This window comes from Lissotriton vulgaris, unplaced genomic scaffold, assembly GCF_964263255.1.
Source record: "Lissotriton vulgaris unplaced genomic scaffold, aLisVul1.2 SCAFFOLD_1291, whole genome shotgun sequence".
Classification (NCBI taxonomy): domain Eukaryota; kingdom Metazoa; phylum Chordata; class Amphibia; order Caudata; family Salamandridae; genus Lissotriton; species Lissotriton vulgaris.
Window position 1 is genome coordinate 430,397 of NW_028249272.1, and position 18,138 is coordinate 448,534.

An 18,138-nucleotide genomic window follows, 5' to 3' on the forward strand; every position below is an offset into this window, starting at 1 on the left:
AATCATCAGGGTTATTCAAGTGTAGGTTATAATCTTCAAGATGTTGTTCGAGGATGACAGTCCATTATAGATTATTGGCAGAGCCTGTTCGGGGAGGCCACAGAGCAGACAGAGACTACTGAGTCGAACTTGTGGAGGCTGAAGTCTTTTGCCATTGGTGCTCTGGGGTCTATCCTATGGCTCTGCAAGCTGGGCTAAGTTCAACCCTTTCTGCACTTAGATGAGTAATTGTAGGTTTCTCAGGGAGGTAGAGTGTGCGTAAACAGGTCAGGGTTCATAAAGTAAAGCCCCTTAGGAGGTCTGCTTTGTCACACCAATCATTGGCAGCGTTGGCCCTTGTTGCTGGCTGTAGACTACTTATTGCATGTAGCAGTTGTGGTCTTCTAGTCAAAGTTCTTCACAATAATGTCTCAGTGTCAGTTGCCGCCTTCAGATCTCTGCTTGTTTCCCACTTCAGCAGCAACGCAATTTTTTTTCTCCCTGCTTGCAGCGGGCTGCTGTGTGAGACAAGCACATTCACTCATACGTTCTTGACACAGCTCACTTAAGAGTTGCACAGAGACACCATGGTGACCCATTTATAGCACGGGTCACTCCTAACTTGCTCTCTTTGTTCGTCAGCTTTCTAGGAGTGCTTCACACCACGGAAACATCATGCGCCACACCTCCTGGAAAGTAGCTCCTCCTGCAGGACAAGACACACTCCTTCCATCTTTCAGCAGGTAGGCAGGCCACTAAGCTATTTAGGTGGATCCTTAGTCCTTCCAGCAGAAAATGCAGGCTTCACCTGACCTTAGGGAGACTGGGTCTAGTACAATTCCATGTAATTCAGTTTGAGAAGAAGGTAAGAAGAATTTATGAATTAAACAAAGTGAGGTGGTTTGGATCACACTTAAAATACATTTTCCAGACAAGGGATGTGGATCCACTGTCTAAGGATTTGGAACCAGTTTTGCTTGTTTGTTTTCGAATGTAATTTCTGTGCTGCTCTCCAGACAAAGCCCAAAGTGATGCCTCTCACATCCAGTAGCAATGGAGCTAGCTCCAAGCAGGAGTATCCAAAATATACGAGCACAATAAACTATGAATTCTCTGCACTTGGCTGTCATTAGCCTTTCTAAAGCAGTATTTTGAGACAGACAAAAGGACAACTTCCTCACCTGGAAAACAGAAACTGGAGTCCCACCCCACGCTACTACCATTTACTATTTCCAGGGCTCTGGAAGAACTAATCAGTGGTCCTTTGCTAACAAGGACTTAATGGCATTTCTAAAGGAAAGCCAATCACCATCCACCTCACTTTATGGATCAGAAAGATGCAGTTTCCTATACCACAATGAAAAGCACCCTCGCTCGCCAAAGATTTGCAGTTATTTCATAGTTTAGTGCAACACATGAGCTGAGCTCCATTCGGCATATTGCAACATCTTAATTTAAACAAAAATATTGAATTCGAAATTTTAGGTACAGTTAACAGAAACAGGCTAGATTTTTGTGTATTATGTTACATTTAACAGAAATCCAGGACTGCTTGGAGCTGTCCCTCATGATATCGGGCTAGTTGCCAGCTGGATATATGGGCACATGCATCATCGCAAGAGAATGCGATTTCTTATTTGCGATTTTTAGCGAATCGCAAATAAGAAATCGCAATATCGGATGCATCAAGAAATTCGCATATTTTATGCGAATCGGTAAAAATCGCAATTTTTACCGAATCGCATAAAATATGCGAATTCTAAAGTGCGAATTCACATTTTGCGATATTGCAAAATGCGAATTCGCACACATGATGCATCTCAATGAAGGTGCTGCCAGTGAGCCAGGAACACAATTAAGTACACCTGATGCACCATTTCAAATGCCTCAGAGTGTACTGGCAGTTGAAGCTGTGGCTGTTGGAGGTGGAGTAGCCTGTCTTTGTGTCCCACTGCAATGGATCCTGTGAATGCCTCAGAGGACAGTAACTGTAGGAAAAGAAAGGTCAAATTCAGTGACCTCGAGTTGGAGATCCCAATAGAGGAGGTGACAGCTAGGCAAGATCAACTTTTTGGCAAAATGTCCCTAAAAGTGCCAGAAGGAGTTAAAAGGAAGCTGTGGCTGGCTATCCAAGCCAAAGTCAACGCTGTAGGAGTGGCACATAGGGACATAACAAATCTGCAGAAAAGGTGGTATGATTTGCGCAGTCGCGCAAAAGAAAAAATGGCGACGCGAATGAAGTTGGCCAAGCAGACTGGTGGGGGACCTCCAAAAGACAAGCCAAACACGCCCCTGGATGATCTTGTGGAAGGGACACTTACTACAGAGGCAGTCATTGGCTTATTGGATATTGACACGTCTGACCTACCAGGAACCTCTCAAGGTAAGAGTGACTCATGTCATTTTTATTAACATCTTTGCCCTTGAAAGACAACAGTACATGATCTACAATTTATCCTTCCCTAAAATAGTTCAAACTAAATTAAATCCTGATGTTTTGTGACAAAAGTAGCAATGCATTGTGGTACTTGTAGTTTTAGTGAATAGGTTTACCACAAAATGAAAATCTTGCTCCAAATACTGAAAGCACCTACTAATAGTTTCAAAAGACACTTTTAAAATAAAATGGAAACTTGTCTTACTTTTTCAGGATTGATTTATTTCAGTAATTTAATAAACTGTTCCAAATACACAAAGTAAAGTACATTTTCAAAATTCTTTCCTTAATAGATGCTGATCTGGATACCCATTTTATAGACTTTGCAGAGTCATTTACAGATGATTTACTTAATTCAATTGATAATAACTCTGAGGCTTCATCACCAATAGTGCAGAGATCCAATGCACGTCAAAGAATACGCCAGCTGCCAGATTCAGACAGTGAAGTTCATCAAATTGAAAATGTTGTAGTCCAAGAGGCTCCCCAAAACCCAACTCCAGTGCAAACACAAGGTCACAGACTCCATAGACTGCAGCAGTTTTTCAGGCGCAGGAGACGTCAGGGTCAGCATAGATCCAATAATGAGGAGGACTCCAGTGCCAGTGCTATGGAACTCAAACTCCTCAAAATTCAACGCCTACAAGGAAAGGATATTCGTGTTATCAAAAGTAAAATAAGTGGCATGACTGATGATGTGAGTGGCATTAACAGAAGTCTAATGGAGATATGTGCCCACATGGATAATGCTAATGAAATGACTGCTCAGAAGTTAGACAAAATTGCAACATCCTTGGACAAAATGTGCGCTACAATGCATGCTCAATCTATGATGCACTTAAAAAGGGCTAATCAGACAGTTTTGTCTATTCATACTTGTAGTAGGGTGATGAATAAAATGTGCATGCAGACTGCACAGCTGATTAGAAATGCAGTAGCAATGCAGAAGGGCCTTAGACAATGTTGTTCAGATATTTCAAAAGGTATGTCATCATTCATGTCTGCTAAAGAAAAATTGCTTAATGTGTCAACCTTTGACATGTCTGTTGGGGAGGACTGTACTCCTAGTAATGATGATGTACCAATGGAGGGGAGTTCTGGGAAAAATGTAGAACGCCGTAGTATGAGGAAAAAGGTTAAAGGTACAATAATGCACAGGGCAAATGATAATGTAACAAATGAAACCTTGAGGGTCAGAGGGAGAAAGAAGTAGGTTACCTACAAAATTGAGTATTGCCCAATTCAATAAACATGTACTTGAGTTTCTACTTATTATGAAAGTTAAAACAAGAAATATATTGATTTCACCATGACTTACAATGGTGTTGGCCTAGATGTGAAAATCACTTTTTTTGACAACATTAATAAAAACTATTGCAAACTTATGACATTGTCTTTGGCATACCTGTTTTAAAAGTAATGTTGTGTGATCTCAGCCCGCCTTCTCCTTCCCTCTGCAGCGTCTGGACCATGTGCTCTGGCTTGGGGTTGTGGGGGTTGATTGTCATTGTTGGGCATTTCTTCTTCAAAATCCAATTCAAGGCCTCTCTTAGTTGCAACGTTGTGCAGCATGGCACAAGCAGCTACAATTTTACAGCACACTTCTGGGCGATATTGTAAGGAGCCTCATGTTTTGTGAAGTATGCGAAATCTTGATTTCATCACTCCAAAAGTTCTTTCAATCACATTACGTGTTGATATGTGGGCTTGGTTAAAAAGTTGCTTTTTACGAGTAGTTGGAGTCAGATAGGGAGTGAGTATGAATGATCTAATTCCATAAGCACTGTCACCTAAAGGTAATGATGACACAAAGTAGTAATTAGTAGAGTGGATCTAAGATAATACAGTAACCATTGATAAGTTTAAAGTAAAGGATTTCTTACCTAGCAAATAACCATCACCAAATTCTCCAGCCAACAGCCTCCCATGAATGCCACTTTGCTTGAAAATGTAGGCATCATGGGCACTACCAGGAAAGCTGGCTACCAGGTCAGTAATAATAGTTTTGGCATTACATATGGCTTGAACATTTAGGGAATGGTAACATTTTCTATTGCGAAAAATGTACTCATTGTGTGAAGGTGGACAAATAGGAATATGTGTGCCATCTATGCAGCCAATCACATGTGGAAAATGTGCCAAATTATAGAAATCTAACTTTGTTTGTAGTAAATCTTGTGCACTACTTGGAAATTTAATGTAATGCCTTATCCTATGAAGCATAGCATCTAGAAAATTGTTAAAAAATCTAGACAGTGAACTCTGGGATACACCACCAGCAATGGCTATGACACCTTGGAATGAACCTGAGGCAAGAAGGTGAAGTGAGCAAAGCACCTGAACATGTGTGGGAATGGCTTGGGTTCTACGAGTATGCTTTTGTAAATATGGGTCTAAATCAGCTATCAATTCCATGATGGAATCACCATTGAGCCTGTACTTGTCATATATCTCAGGATCACCCTGGCCCAATAAAGTGATGCGCAACCTAAATATCCTTTCACTGATCATTCTCCTCCTAGCTGCAGCTCTCAATCTCTGCCTACGTCCAAATATAATGACGGCAGCCATGACAAATGGTTCTGACATCCACTGGTGTTCCCCTTATATGCCTTTGTTATCACTGTCACCTGTTCACCATTAGCGAATAAAAACACCAACACCTCAAACCACTTCTTATTTTGCGAAATGCTATTTGCGATTTTGACAAAAAATACAAATAGCGATTTTTGATGCATGCACATTTTCTTCACAGAAATGCGATTTCCAATTTTTGCGAATTTTTTTGCGATTCGCACGATATAGCGATTCCTAAATTTGCGATTATTGAACGAATTTTGATGCATCCCAAAACATTGATTGCATTCGCAAACGGCCGAATTCTGCGATTCGCACCGTTTGCGAATGCAAAAACCAATGATGCATGTGCCCGATAATGATGTGGCAACATAAAAGGCAAGTATAAACATAATTTATGCCAACATTCATTCGATGTCCTCTAAAATCTCTTACAGAGTGTAGCTCCTTTAGACTATTTTTTAATAAGAGAAAATTAAGATAGCAGCATTGCTTCTGGAAAAACGTATTTAATATTTCCCTCTATGACCCGACCTCACCTGAAATGTTTGGTTTGTCCTGCATATGTAGTGTGAAAAACTGAAAGGTACAACAGCAATTCAGCTTTCCCTGTTAATGTTAGAGTGTGTGCCATTACAAGTATTTAATTTGGCAGCAGTTAAAAAAATTTAGAGAATAATTTAGAGAATTCATGTCTGTCATATTGTGGGCCCTTATGAAATTATGATAATAGTAGGCCACAGCATTAAAACGTTTTAAGATTATTGCTTCAAAAAATAATTAAATATGTAGATATTGATGGCAAACTATAATTGTTAAGGTATAAATAACTTTGTAGATTATACTAGAAAGCCCCGATTTGATTCTCACACCCACAACCAATTTTAATATGTTTTTTTTGTATTAAGGGCTGTGCAACACTTGGGGCCTCATTACTTTCCGAGTCTCTTTGTGGGTTTCACTTTCGACCGCCGCATTATGATGCAGGTGGTCGAAAGTGAAACCGGATGGTCATTCCCAAAGGCGGCTTCTCCGCTTAGGCAAAGGAGTATCTGCCCACTGTTTTTTTCAGCAGTTTAAGAAAAAAAGAAAATGATAATAACACAGTTATTTTTTTTCTTTTTTGAGAAAGGCAGCTAAGCTTTGTGATGGAGGCGGGCGGGTGGACCTCACAGAGCAGCCAAGGAGTAGTTTGCCCCCACTCCTAAGTGCACATGACTCTCTGACCGGCCCTCTTAGCCCGCCCAAAATAGTCATGCACACCTTCCCTCTTTTCCACCCAGGCTGCATTACAACCTGGCTGGAGAACGTGCCCAGGCGCCCATGCACCGTCTGAGCACCGAGTCAGGGCACTCAGACCAATTACAATGCTGCTTTGCAGCATTGTGATTGGCTCAGGGGAGCCAGGGAGCTTCCACGCTGTTTCCCTTTCCTGTGGCGGGAGGAGGATAGACGCAAACAGGAGGAGTGGCAAGGAGGACGCAGCAAGCAAGTACATTTAATCATTTATTCATCACAGCTAGGTGGGTACGATGGCTCATGGCAGAGGCTTGCATTGATGTATCTGTGTTTGGGGCTCATTCTGCACGTGGTGCTATGGCTTCTAAAGCCTTCTCCTTGGGAGTGACTTTGTTTGATATTATGAAGGCCGCTGACTGGTCCTCTGATTCTGTGTTCAAAACCTTTTACTTTAAGCCTATTGATCATATTGCTTCTGTTCTGGTGGATCAGCTTTAAACAAGCATAATCGGAGCCTCCTGTCCTGAAATAGAATTCAAAATTTGCAAACATTTGTGACAAGAATTTTCAATTCTATTAAGGACAAGGAGGCGAGGATTATCCCACCCATTGTTGTCTGCATTTTATTCATATACTTTTATTGCAGTTATGCTTATGATGGATTGTTTCCATGCATCTTGTGATTCCCCCCCCCCCCCTTGCTTTATGCTCATTTTTTGCATAGCTTGGATATTACGGCTTTGTATTCCTTTTCAGGATCTGATCCCAAATGAAGATGTTTCCGGCCTGCCTGGTTTCTGCCTTCCTGCTTCTGCGGAGGATTCTGGCTTCAGTCTTCGTCAATCTGTGCCATTTTGGATGTTCCTTGGACTTCCTAGTTTGGTGATCCTACTTTCCTTGTTTGACTTTCCGGATTGGATATGTTCTGTTTTACTGGATTTGTTTTCACAGAAGAAAGAGGAAGAGTGACTTTCTATATGCCTTTATATACCCCTGACTCTATGGTTGTTACCCATGTGTTTCTGGGTATGGTAGTTTACTTGTTTCTATGGCTGCTGGGCATTTCATTAAAGAAATGAGATAGCATAATCGGAGCCTCCTGTCCTGAAATAGAATTACATTTCATACATGCAGGAGCCCCTCTGGTCGTGATCCGACCTCCATGAATCCACAACCGCATCTGCTGCACGGCCATGATACCATGATAAAGGAACACGGCCAAGAAACTCATGGCAAAACAACAAGTTTAAAAGATAACAACACGCATGACCATGCTGGAGCTGAAAACATCACTCGCATGACCATTTGTGCAATACATTCTACATCATCTTCCTTTTTATAAAACAAGACATTTTAATGTACATAGAAGTCCTTAAATCTAGTAGGCATAGAAGCATTATGAACAGATCTGGTTTCAACTTGGGTCTCACATTGTCTACCTATGTCAGGAGTACTAGACACCTTGCCATTATCTTGAGAAGACTCATGATGAAATACCGCATCAGAAATATCTTCAGAAAGATTGTCATCATGAGAGAAACCTGCTGGTAATGTAGATTGAGGCCTGTTTGTAGAGAGTAAATGAAGTGGGGAGCGCTGAACCACGCCCCGCTCCCGGCCGCACTGCTGATAGGATCGTAGATCCTAGTATTATATCACAAATATGTATCACAAGATTAGTCCTGTTTTTGATTTATATAATCCATGTTTATTCACGATTTTTCATCGGTTTGTCCATTTTTCTGTTTTAATCCACCTACAACGATAAGTGCATTTTGTTTTGTTTCACGTTATCCCGTGTGCCCATCAGGGCCTCGTCGAGAAAAGGATCACTCCATGCACCAAAAAATTCAAAGCAGCAATTCTTTATTAGAACCCAATGCATTTCGGGCAAATCTCTCGCCCTTCGTCAGGGGTAGCTGTTGAAATAATAATGACAAAAAACACCATTACCTCAGTATTCTCTCATATACCATGTACTAAATATACACGTCAATAAATATGTGTAACACTTTTCAAAACTAATACGAGCCCTCATATTGTCAACTCCATCCCCTGTCGCCAAGTAGAAACAACCAGTTGTGCTCATATGTGCAAGTCATTCTTTCATTTATAAAAAATGTACCCTTTCCCTACCCTCCCGATCCGTTAAAAACAACATATCACAAAAATTAAATCACTTCATCCTAGTGCAAGTCTTTTAACGGTCCCGTTACCATCCTCCCACATCTCCACAGATTAATCTATTATCAGACGTGGTATTTCTACATGTTCCCCGATGGTTACGAAACTCAATACCTGCTATTTTCACGAGATTTCATTCTGCACGATGTGCGACAAGTGTTGCTTCCCTTTCCTCCTAACGGACCTTCTAATTTGAACCTATCTACTCCTCCCCCTGCGTGCATTAATTAGTCACATGACACATTATGTTTAAATAAACTACCTTGACCACAATACACTACGCTCAATTGTCGTATCACGTTGAGAAAATCTAACAAAAGCAGTTCGTATGTGTCCACATTTTCACTTTTGTCGTGTAAAAAACGTTACTAAGAGATTACGTAAACTTTGTGCTTTAAACCAACATTCTACAATGTTTATCTCATCACCAAAAGAATTTGCTGTTCGACCAGTAGTGGATTTTAAGATGTTGACAAGGTCCTTCCATCTTTATTACTTTTACTTTTTCCGGTTTTTGATTTATATAATCCATGTTTATTCAAAAACAGGACTAATGTTGTGATACATATTTGTGATATAATACTAGGATCTACGATCCTATCAGCAGTGCGGCCGGAAGCGGGGCGTGGTTCAGCGCTCCCCACTTCATTTACTCAACTTTTGGTGCATCCAGGGCGAAATGCACGGCCCGGTTTCGTACGCAATGCGTTCAGTTGCTCAAACATGGAATAGATTGAAAAACATGGTGTGCATACCACCCCCCCTGATGTATTTGAATTGTTCGCCCAATGTTGGTTTGCACCCGAAGAGAAGCCGGAAAAAGTAAAAGTAATAAAGATGGAAGGACCTTGTCAACATCTTAAAAACCACTACTGGTCGAACAGCAAATTCTTTTGGTGGTGAGATAAAAATTGTAGAATGTTGGTTTAAAGCACAAAGTTTATGTAATCTCTTAGTAACGTTTTTTACACGACAAAAGTGAAAATGTGGACACATACGAACTGCTTTTGTTAGATTTTCTCAACGTGATACGATAATTGAGCGTAGTGTATTGTGGTCAAGGTAGTTTATTTAAACATAATGTGTCATGTGACTAATTAATGCACGCAGGGGGAGGAGTAGATAGGTTCAAATTAGAAGGTCCGTTAGGAGGAAAGGGAAGCAACACTTGTCGCACATCGTGCAGAATGAAATCTCGTGAAAATAGCAGGTATTGAGTTTCGTAACCATCGGGGAACATGTAGAAATACCACGTCTGAAAATAGATTAATCTGTGGAGATGTGGGAGGATGGTAACGGGACCGTTAAAAGACTTGCACTAGGATGAAGTGATTTAATTTTTGTGATATGTTGTTTTTAACGGATCGGGAGGGTAGGGAAAGGGTACATTTTTTATAAAAGAAAGAATGACTTGCACAGACGAGCACAACTGGTTGTTTCTACTTGGCGACAGGGGATGGAGTTGACAATAAGAGGGCTCGTATTAGTTTTGAAAAGTGTTACACAGATTTATTGACGTGTATATTTAGTACATGGTATATGAGAGAATACTGAGGTAATGGTGTTTTTTGTAATTATTATTTCAACAGCTACCCCTGACGAAGGGCGAGAGATTTGCCCGAAATGCATTGGGTTCTAATAAAGAATGGCTGCTTTGAATTTTTTGGTGCATGGAGTGATCCTTTTCTCGACGAGGCCCTGATGGGCACACGGGATAACGTGAAACAAAACAAAATGCACTTATCGTTGTAGGTGGATTAAAACAGAAAAATGGACAAACAGATGAAAAATCGTGAATAAACATGGATTATATAAATCAAAAACAGGACTAATCTTGTGATACATATTTGTGATATAATACTAGGATCTACGATCCTATCAGCAGTGCGGCCGGGAGCGGGCGTGGTTCAGCGCTCCCCACTTCATTTACTCTCTACAAACAGGCCTCAATCTACATTACCAGCAGGTTTCTCTCATGATGACAATCTTTCTGAAGATATTTCTGATGCTGTATTTGATCATGAGTCTTCTCAAGATAATGGCAAGGTGCATCCAGGGCGAAATGCACGGCCCGGTTTCGCACGCAATGCGTTCAGTTGCTCAAACATGGAATAGATTGAAAAACACGGTGTGCATACCACCCCCCCTGATCTGTTTGTAGAGAGAACATTTGTGGAAGAAACAACACCTTCCACAATGGCTTGCTCATAGGACAATTTAACTTGATCTCCTTTACTCCACGTTCGCTTGCCTTGTAAAAACACAGCACCTTTTCAAACCTTTTCTATCCTGATTGGGCTTGAGCATATGTATTCTCGTTTCTTGAATTGTGTGAAAGTTTAACCAAAACGGAATCATTCTCTTGAAAATCAACAAGTTTTATAGCATGAGATACGTCATAATGTGATTTCTGTTATGTTTGTGCCTCATTTACTCTTTCTTTGACTGACTCAGTAATGGTACAAAAGCAATGATTGTCTCTAGGTAAGGTGTCCTTTAACCAATCTGGACAAAGTTCTGACCTGGGATTTCTTTTTCACAACAAGATAAAGGGAGACACACCTGTAGTGGAGTGTGGAGTAAGTTGAAAGTGCCAAACTTTTCCATTCGGAAAAACCTATACTCACCAGTGGCCAAAGCTGTTTGCACTCCCTCTTTCAAAAATGTATTTACTCTTTGTGATCGTGGGTGGACAGCGGACTGGAAAATCAGGCGAGGAGGCCGGATATAGTGAGCGATAGTGTTTTATTAAGTCTATACACAGTGGGCTGCGGTGACAAAGGAAGGGGTCGGGTCCAATGCCGGGGCCGGCTGCGTGTCTTCTCCTCTGTTCTTCCAAGTCTTCCGAGGGGTAGATGGGCGTCCTGGTCTTGCGTGTAGCCGTCTCTGGGTGGTCGGAGAACACCTCGGAGGGCAATAAGAGAAGAAATGGGAGCCGTTAGTAATTTGGACTCGTGGTCCAATCCCGTCACCGATACCCGGGTCGTGTGAGGAAACGAAAGGGGAGTGAGGGAGGTACGGATGGAGGGAGGAACGGGCAAGAGTCGAGGATGGGAAAGTAAAAGAAGTGCACAGGGTGGTGGGGAGAGGGGTGCTCTTTATACAGTGCTAGGTGGATATCTATATACAAACTGCCTAGTGCCTAATGGTGACGTGCCTAGGATAGTGGGGAACAATTTACAACGAGAGGGGATTCCTACTATATACACAGTGCACCTAATGTGCTCTTAAGTGGAGCTGGTACTCACGCGCTCCGTCGTAACTCTCGTCCGAGTTACGGCCGCTCTTCAGCCACCTCCGTGGGACTCCACCACTCTTCGGTCCACTCCTCGCTGTCGCCGTTCCCGTCTTCTCTGTCCGTCACCGCTCTAGCCGAAAGCTCCTGCCACGATCCTTCGACGGCGTCAGTCTCTCTCCTTCCGTCTTTTCTGTCTCCGGTCGGCTGTAAGGAGGTGGGACTTCCGGGGTCGTAGGATAGTCCTTCCGGTTCCTCGTTCCACTGGATTGGATCCTGCATGGGAGAGAGGGGCGGGATTTCGGTCGTCATGGACGCTGTCGTTGGGGACCCTTTTCGTCTACTCGGGCATGATGCGGGGCGAGGTGGAAACAGAGGTGAGGGGTCGACTCGGGGTTGGTTGTCCCGCGGAGCGGGATCACATTCCCTTCCCCTAGCTGTCTTTCTTGTACCCGGTGAGGAAACAGGGTATCGAGACAGATAATCAGCGTTACCTTGTTCTAAGCCCTTTCTATGTACGGTTGTGAAGTGGTAGGGTTGGAGGGACAAGAACCAGCGAAGGACTCGATCATTGTGCCCTTTATTCTGAGCCATCCACTCGAGGGGAGCATGATCGGTATAGATGGTGAATTGTCTCCCTTCTAAATAATACCGGAGGCTTTCCACGGCCCATTTGATGGCAAGTGCTTCCTTCTCTACCACGGCATAGCTTTTTTCACGTGGGAACAGTTTCCTGCTTAGGAAGAGAATAGGTTTCTCGTCACCCTGAAGGTTTTTTTGTGATAGGACCGCCCCGAGTCCTTGTTCGGAGGCGTCTGTCTGTAGTATAAAGGGTAGGGTGTAGTCAGGGCTTACCAACACAGGATGGGAGGTCAGAGCGTTTTTCAGATCGGAAAACGCCTGTAGCAAGACGGTTGTGGGCATCCTAAGAAGGGCGTCCGTTTTCACGGATTTCTTTAGAAGGTCTGTGAGGGGTGCTGCTCTTTGGGAGAAGTTGGGGACGAAGCGTCTGTAGTACCCCAATAGCCCCAGGAAAGCACGGAGGTCTCTTTTAGTCTGAGGAAAAGGGAGGGATTGGATGGCTTCAATTTTACTCTCTTGTGGTCTTATTAACCCTTCACCCAGGAGGTAACCTAGATATTTAACAGTCTGTGCGGCTAGAGTGGTTTTCGCAGGATTTATGGTGAAACCATACTTCCCCAGGGAGGTGATGACCTGTTGAAGGTGTTCTAGATGTTGGGTCCAGTGGTCACTATAAATGACAATATCATCAAGATACGCGCCTGCATATAGTGAATGAGGCCGTAAGATTGTATTCATGGCCCGTTGGAACGTGGCTGGGGCGCCATGAAGACCGAAAGGGAGGACCAGAAATTGATACAAGCCATCAGGGGTAGAGAAGGCTGTCTTTTTTTTGTCCTCTTCTCTGAGGGGGATCTGCCAATACCCCTTACAGAGGTCTAGCGTGGAAATATATTGTGCCTTCCCTATACGTTCGACCATTTCGTCGACGCGGGGCAATGGATAGGTATCGAAAGTGGATATTTTGTTGACCTCCCTGAAATCTATACAGAAACGGACAGATCCGTCCTGTTTGGGTACCAGTACTATCGGGGAGTTCCACTCGCTTGTGGATGGTTCGATGATTCTCATCTTTAACATCTGTTCGGTCTCCTTTCGTATCACCTCTCTGCGAGCCTCAGGGATTCTATATGGCCTTTGTCTGATTACCTTCCCGGGTACTGTTTGTATAGAGTGTTCGGTGATGGTTGTGTGTCCCGGGGAAGAGGAAAACACATGTCGTAACGGAAAAAGGACTGTCTCTAGTTCCTGTCTCTGTTGTGACGTGATATCGTGGTCAATACAGCGGTTGAAGGAAAGGGGACTTGGGTGGTGTGCTCCCGATAAAACTGGACGAGGGCCTTCCCATTTTTTTAGAAGATTGACGTGATATATTTGTGTCACCCCACGGTTATGATCAATCTCTATCTCGTAGGTGACCGAGGTCACCTGACGCAGGATGGGATAAGGGCCCTGCCACTGTCCCAGGAGTTTTTGGTCAGAGGAGGGTAGCATCAATTTCACCAGATCGCCTGCTACGAAGGTCCTGGGTTTGGTGCCTTTATCATACTGACCCTTTTGCTTGTTCTGGGCATTCTCGAGATTCTGGCGTACTATGTCTCTAATGACTGCTAAGTGGGTTTTTAGATTCTCCATGTACTCGGGAAGAGGTCGAGTACAATCTGGTTCTGCTTCCCATGCTTCTTGGGCCATATCCAGCAGGGTACGAGGGGGTCGCCCATATAACAACTCGTAGGGCGAGTATCCGGTGCTACTCTGAGTAGCGCAACGGATGGCAAACAGGGCCAGGGGAAGCATATCCTCCCACCGTTTGGCTTCCAACCCCAGCAGTTTCTTAAGGGTCTGTTTCAGGGTGGCATTGTACCTCTCGACAAGTCCGTCGGTCTGGGGGTGGTATGCGGAAGTACGGATTTGTTTGATACCTAGGTGGGAGCAGACCTGTTTCATCAGGGCAGAGACAAAAGGGGTACCCTGATCGGTTAAGATTTCTCGGGGAAACCCCACCCGGGTAAAGACTGAAATGAGGGCCTTTGCAATGTTCTGTGTGGTGGGCTGCCGCAAGGGGAGAGCTTCAGGGAATCGGGTTGCATAGTCTACAATGACCAGGGCGTAGCGACATCCGCTGCGGGAGGGTAATAGGGGTCCAATTATGTCCATCCCTACTCTACTAAAGGGGACATCAATCACGGGAAGGGGTTGTAGCGGTGCCCTAGGGGGTCTGTATCTGCTATGTCTCTGGCATACTGGACATTCTTTACAAAATCTTTTGATGTGTTGGAAAATCCCAGGCCAGTAGAATTTATCCAAGATCGTTTGGCTGGTCTTTTCCTCTCCGAAGTGGCCTCCCAGAAGGTGACTATGGGCCAGGAAGAGTACCTTCTCCTGAAAGGGACCGGGGATCAGGAGTTGGGGATTCTGTTGGTTCCCACCCTTGCGATATAATAGCCCGTTTTTCCTGAAAAAGTAGGGACCTACGATAAGGGGATCCTCTTGTTCCACAGCCCTTCCCCAGGCTTCCTGTAACAGAGGGTCTTCCTGTTGTGCTGCCCTAAATTCTCGGTCCGTGTGCCAAGGATGGTCATCCGGGATCACTGGATAAGCGCCTGTATATTCTCTTCTTTCCTTTCTTTTCTGGGCTTTGGACTTGATTGGTTTGCGTGCCTGTACGGGGGAGGACATTCCATTCGGAAAGGGTGCTTCTTCCCACCAGTGGGTCAGGGACTCAGTGGTGTCTCGTAACAGTTCGGGTAATCCTGGATAATCGCTCCCCAAAATCGCCTGTTCCGGTAGGGTGGGGATCAACCCTACAGTGAGAGCGGTACCAGGATCCTTGTCATGTCGGACCTTTACTTGGGTGGTTGGATACGTCTTGGTATCCCGTGAACACACTGAATGGCTACCGTGTTGGACGAAGGTTTGATAGGGTGTGTTAAAGCCTGAGGTCTGATGACGCTCTGTCGACACCCGGTGTCTGTTAGGGCCATTAGGGTTTGTCCATCAAAACTCACTGGACATTGAAACGGAGGGGGGGTGGTCCCTGGTACGGAACACACGTAGTTACGTGCCAGACCAACTTCCATCGGCTCTTCTTTGTGCGGACATACTCTGGCGATGTGACCGAATCCGCCACAGCTGTAGCATTGTGGTCCAGGATTGACAGGACGTGGTATCATTGGAGCGGGGAACACAAGTGGTGGGTCAGGCCTTCTGGGAACAGAGGGACGAGGAGGTCGGGGACCGGTAGGAGGGTGTGATCTGTGGGAATGATCCTCTCTTCCCCTCTGAACTTCCTGGGCCCGGCTATAGGCGCTTGCAATTTCGATTGCCGTGTCCAAGGTCAGGTGGGCATGCTGGCGCACCCATCTTTGAGTGTTTGGGTGCAGGGATGATAGAAATTGTTCCAGGTATATCTTTTCTAGAATGTTCTCTTTAGTGGAGGTATCTGGTTTTAGCCAGCGATTGGTTAAGTCTTTTATACGGAAGGAAAGGGCTCGAGGGGTCTCTTGGGGACCTTCCTTTACCTGTCGTAGTCGTACTCGGTACGTTTCCTCGTCAATACCCAGCCGTTCAAGGATGCACTTCTTAACGTCTGCATATGGTGTGTTGCCCTGAATGTTCGCTTGTTGGTAGGCGGCCTGTAGATCCCCTGTTAGCAGAGGTCCGAGATAATGAGCCCATCGATCGGCAGGCCAGGTGGCCGCCTGTGCTAACCTTTCAAAGTTAGTAAAAAAGAAGTCAGGGTCCTCCCCCGGCACATACTTCTGAAGAACCACCGACGGGAAGGAGGACATCGGTCTCGGTTGACCTAAGACGTCGGTCAATTTCCCCATGGCTTCTACATGGGTGGTACCCTGTCCCTTTAAGACATCATGGAGTTGTCCACGGTCATCCTCCGCTGTTTTTAGGAACTGCTCCATGAGTTTGCCCAGCTGTTCCTGGGACTCCGCCATCCTCTTCATCACGGCCTCCATACCTCCAGTTAATCCCACTTCTGACACCAGATGTGATCGTGGGTGGACAGCGGACTGGAAAATCAGGCGAGGAGGCCGGATATAGTGAGCGATAGTGTTTTATTAAGTCTATACACAGTGGGCTGCGGTGACAAAGGAAGGGGTCGGGTCCAATGCCGGGGCCGGCTGCGTGTCTTCTCCTCTGTTCTTCCAAGTCTTCCGAGGGGTAGATGGGCGTCCTGGTCTTGCGTGTAGCCGTCTCTGGGTGGTCGGAGAACACCTCGGAGGGCAATAAGAGAAGAAATGGGAGCCGTTAGTAATTTGGACTCGTGGTCCGATCCCGTCACCGATACCCGGGTCGTGTGAGGAAACGAAAGGGGAGTGAGGGAGGTACGGATGGAGGGAGGAACGGGCAAGAGTCGAGGATGGGAAAGTAAAAGAAGTGTACAGGGTGGTGGGGAGAGGGGTGCTCTTTATACAGTGCTAGGTGGATATCTATATACAAACTGCCTAGTGCCTAATGGTGACGTGCCTAGGATAGTGGGGAACAATTTACAATGAGAGGGGATTCCTACTATATACACAGTGCACCTAATGTGCTCTTAAGTGGAGCTGGTACTCACGCGCTCCGCCGTAACTCTCGTCCGAGTTACGGCCGCTCTTCAGCCACCTCCGTGGGACTCCACCACTCTTCGGTCCACTCCTCGCTGTCGCCGTTCCCCTTCTTCTCCGTCCGTCACCGCTCTAGCCGAAAGCTCCTGCCACGATACTTCGACGGCGTCAGTCTCTCTCCTTCCGTCTTTTCTGTCTCCGGTCGGCTGTAAGGAGGCGGGACTTCCGGGGTCGTAGGATAGTCCTTCCGGTTCCTCGTTCCACTGTATTGGATCCTGCATGGGAGAGAGGGGCGGGATTTCGGTCGTCATGGACGCTGTCGTTGGGGACCCTTTTCGTCTACTCGGGCATGATGCGGGGCGAGGTGGAAACAGAGGTGAGGGGTCAACTCGGGGTTGGTTGTCCCGCGGAGCGGGATCACACTCTTTTAACTAGATCATTTGATGTTGGGGAATATAATTAACGCTCCCACTTTTCCGTTTTCTCGGATTTTCACAGATAAATACAAACAGAAAACAATGTGTTTTCTGTCTGCATTTATTTTTAAAAGTGGATAAATACAGAAAATTGTGCTGTTTGAAGTGACTTTCCGTGATGTCTTTCATGAATTGTAGCCCAGCAGCTGAGCAGATGGGAAATTAAAAAACTGGATGAAATGTCTAAAAATAATTGCATATGTAAACATACATTTGTGGTATAATGCTAATATTTAGTGAATGTATTGTTACATAATATTTGGCAGCTTAAATAGCTAAATCACAACAGACATCAAAGTATGAGCGCATGTCTACCAGTTAAATAAAAAAGGATATGTACGGTTTTACAACTTCATTTATACACAAATCCCAAAATAAATATGGATAAATACAGACGGAAACGTTAAAAAAATAAATACCACAAAAGCGGGAGTCCTAATTATAATGCTACCTTGAGGAGTTTAATATGGGGTTTTGCAACAATATCCTTAATTCGTGTAGAGGCAGAGTGTGTGCCATTGCCAGTTACAAGCTCCCTTGGATGCCCTTCACAATTAAAAATGTTGCTAAAAAAATAATCACTGAGGCAGTATTTGCATTAGGAAGATAATCCATTTTGAAAACTAGTCAATCAACACTACCAAATTTTTTTTATCAGATGATAACAAATGAAATGGAGCAGAAAGGTCAAGGGACACTTTGGACCAAGGTTCCTCTGGTAAAGGTACTGTATGTAACTGTTTTTTGTGTGTGAGCCAATGTTTGTCATATAGGCATGTACTGTAGGATGATATCCATGCAGCGACTCATGAATCCATTGAGGGCCACCAAAAATACTGCTTAAGGTTTTCGGAGGTAGCTCCAACT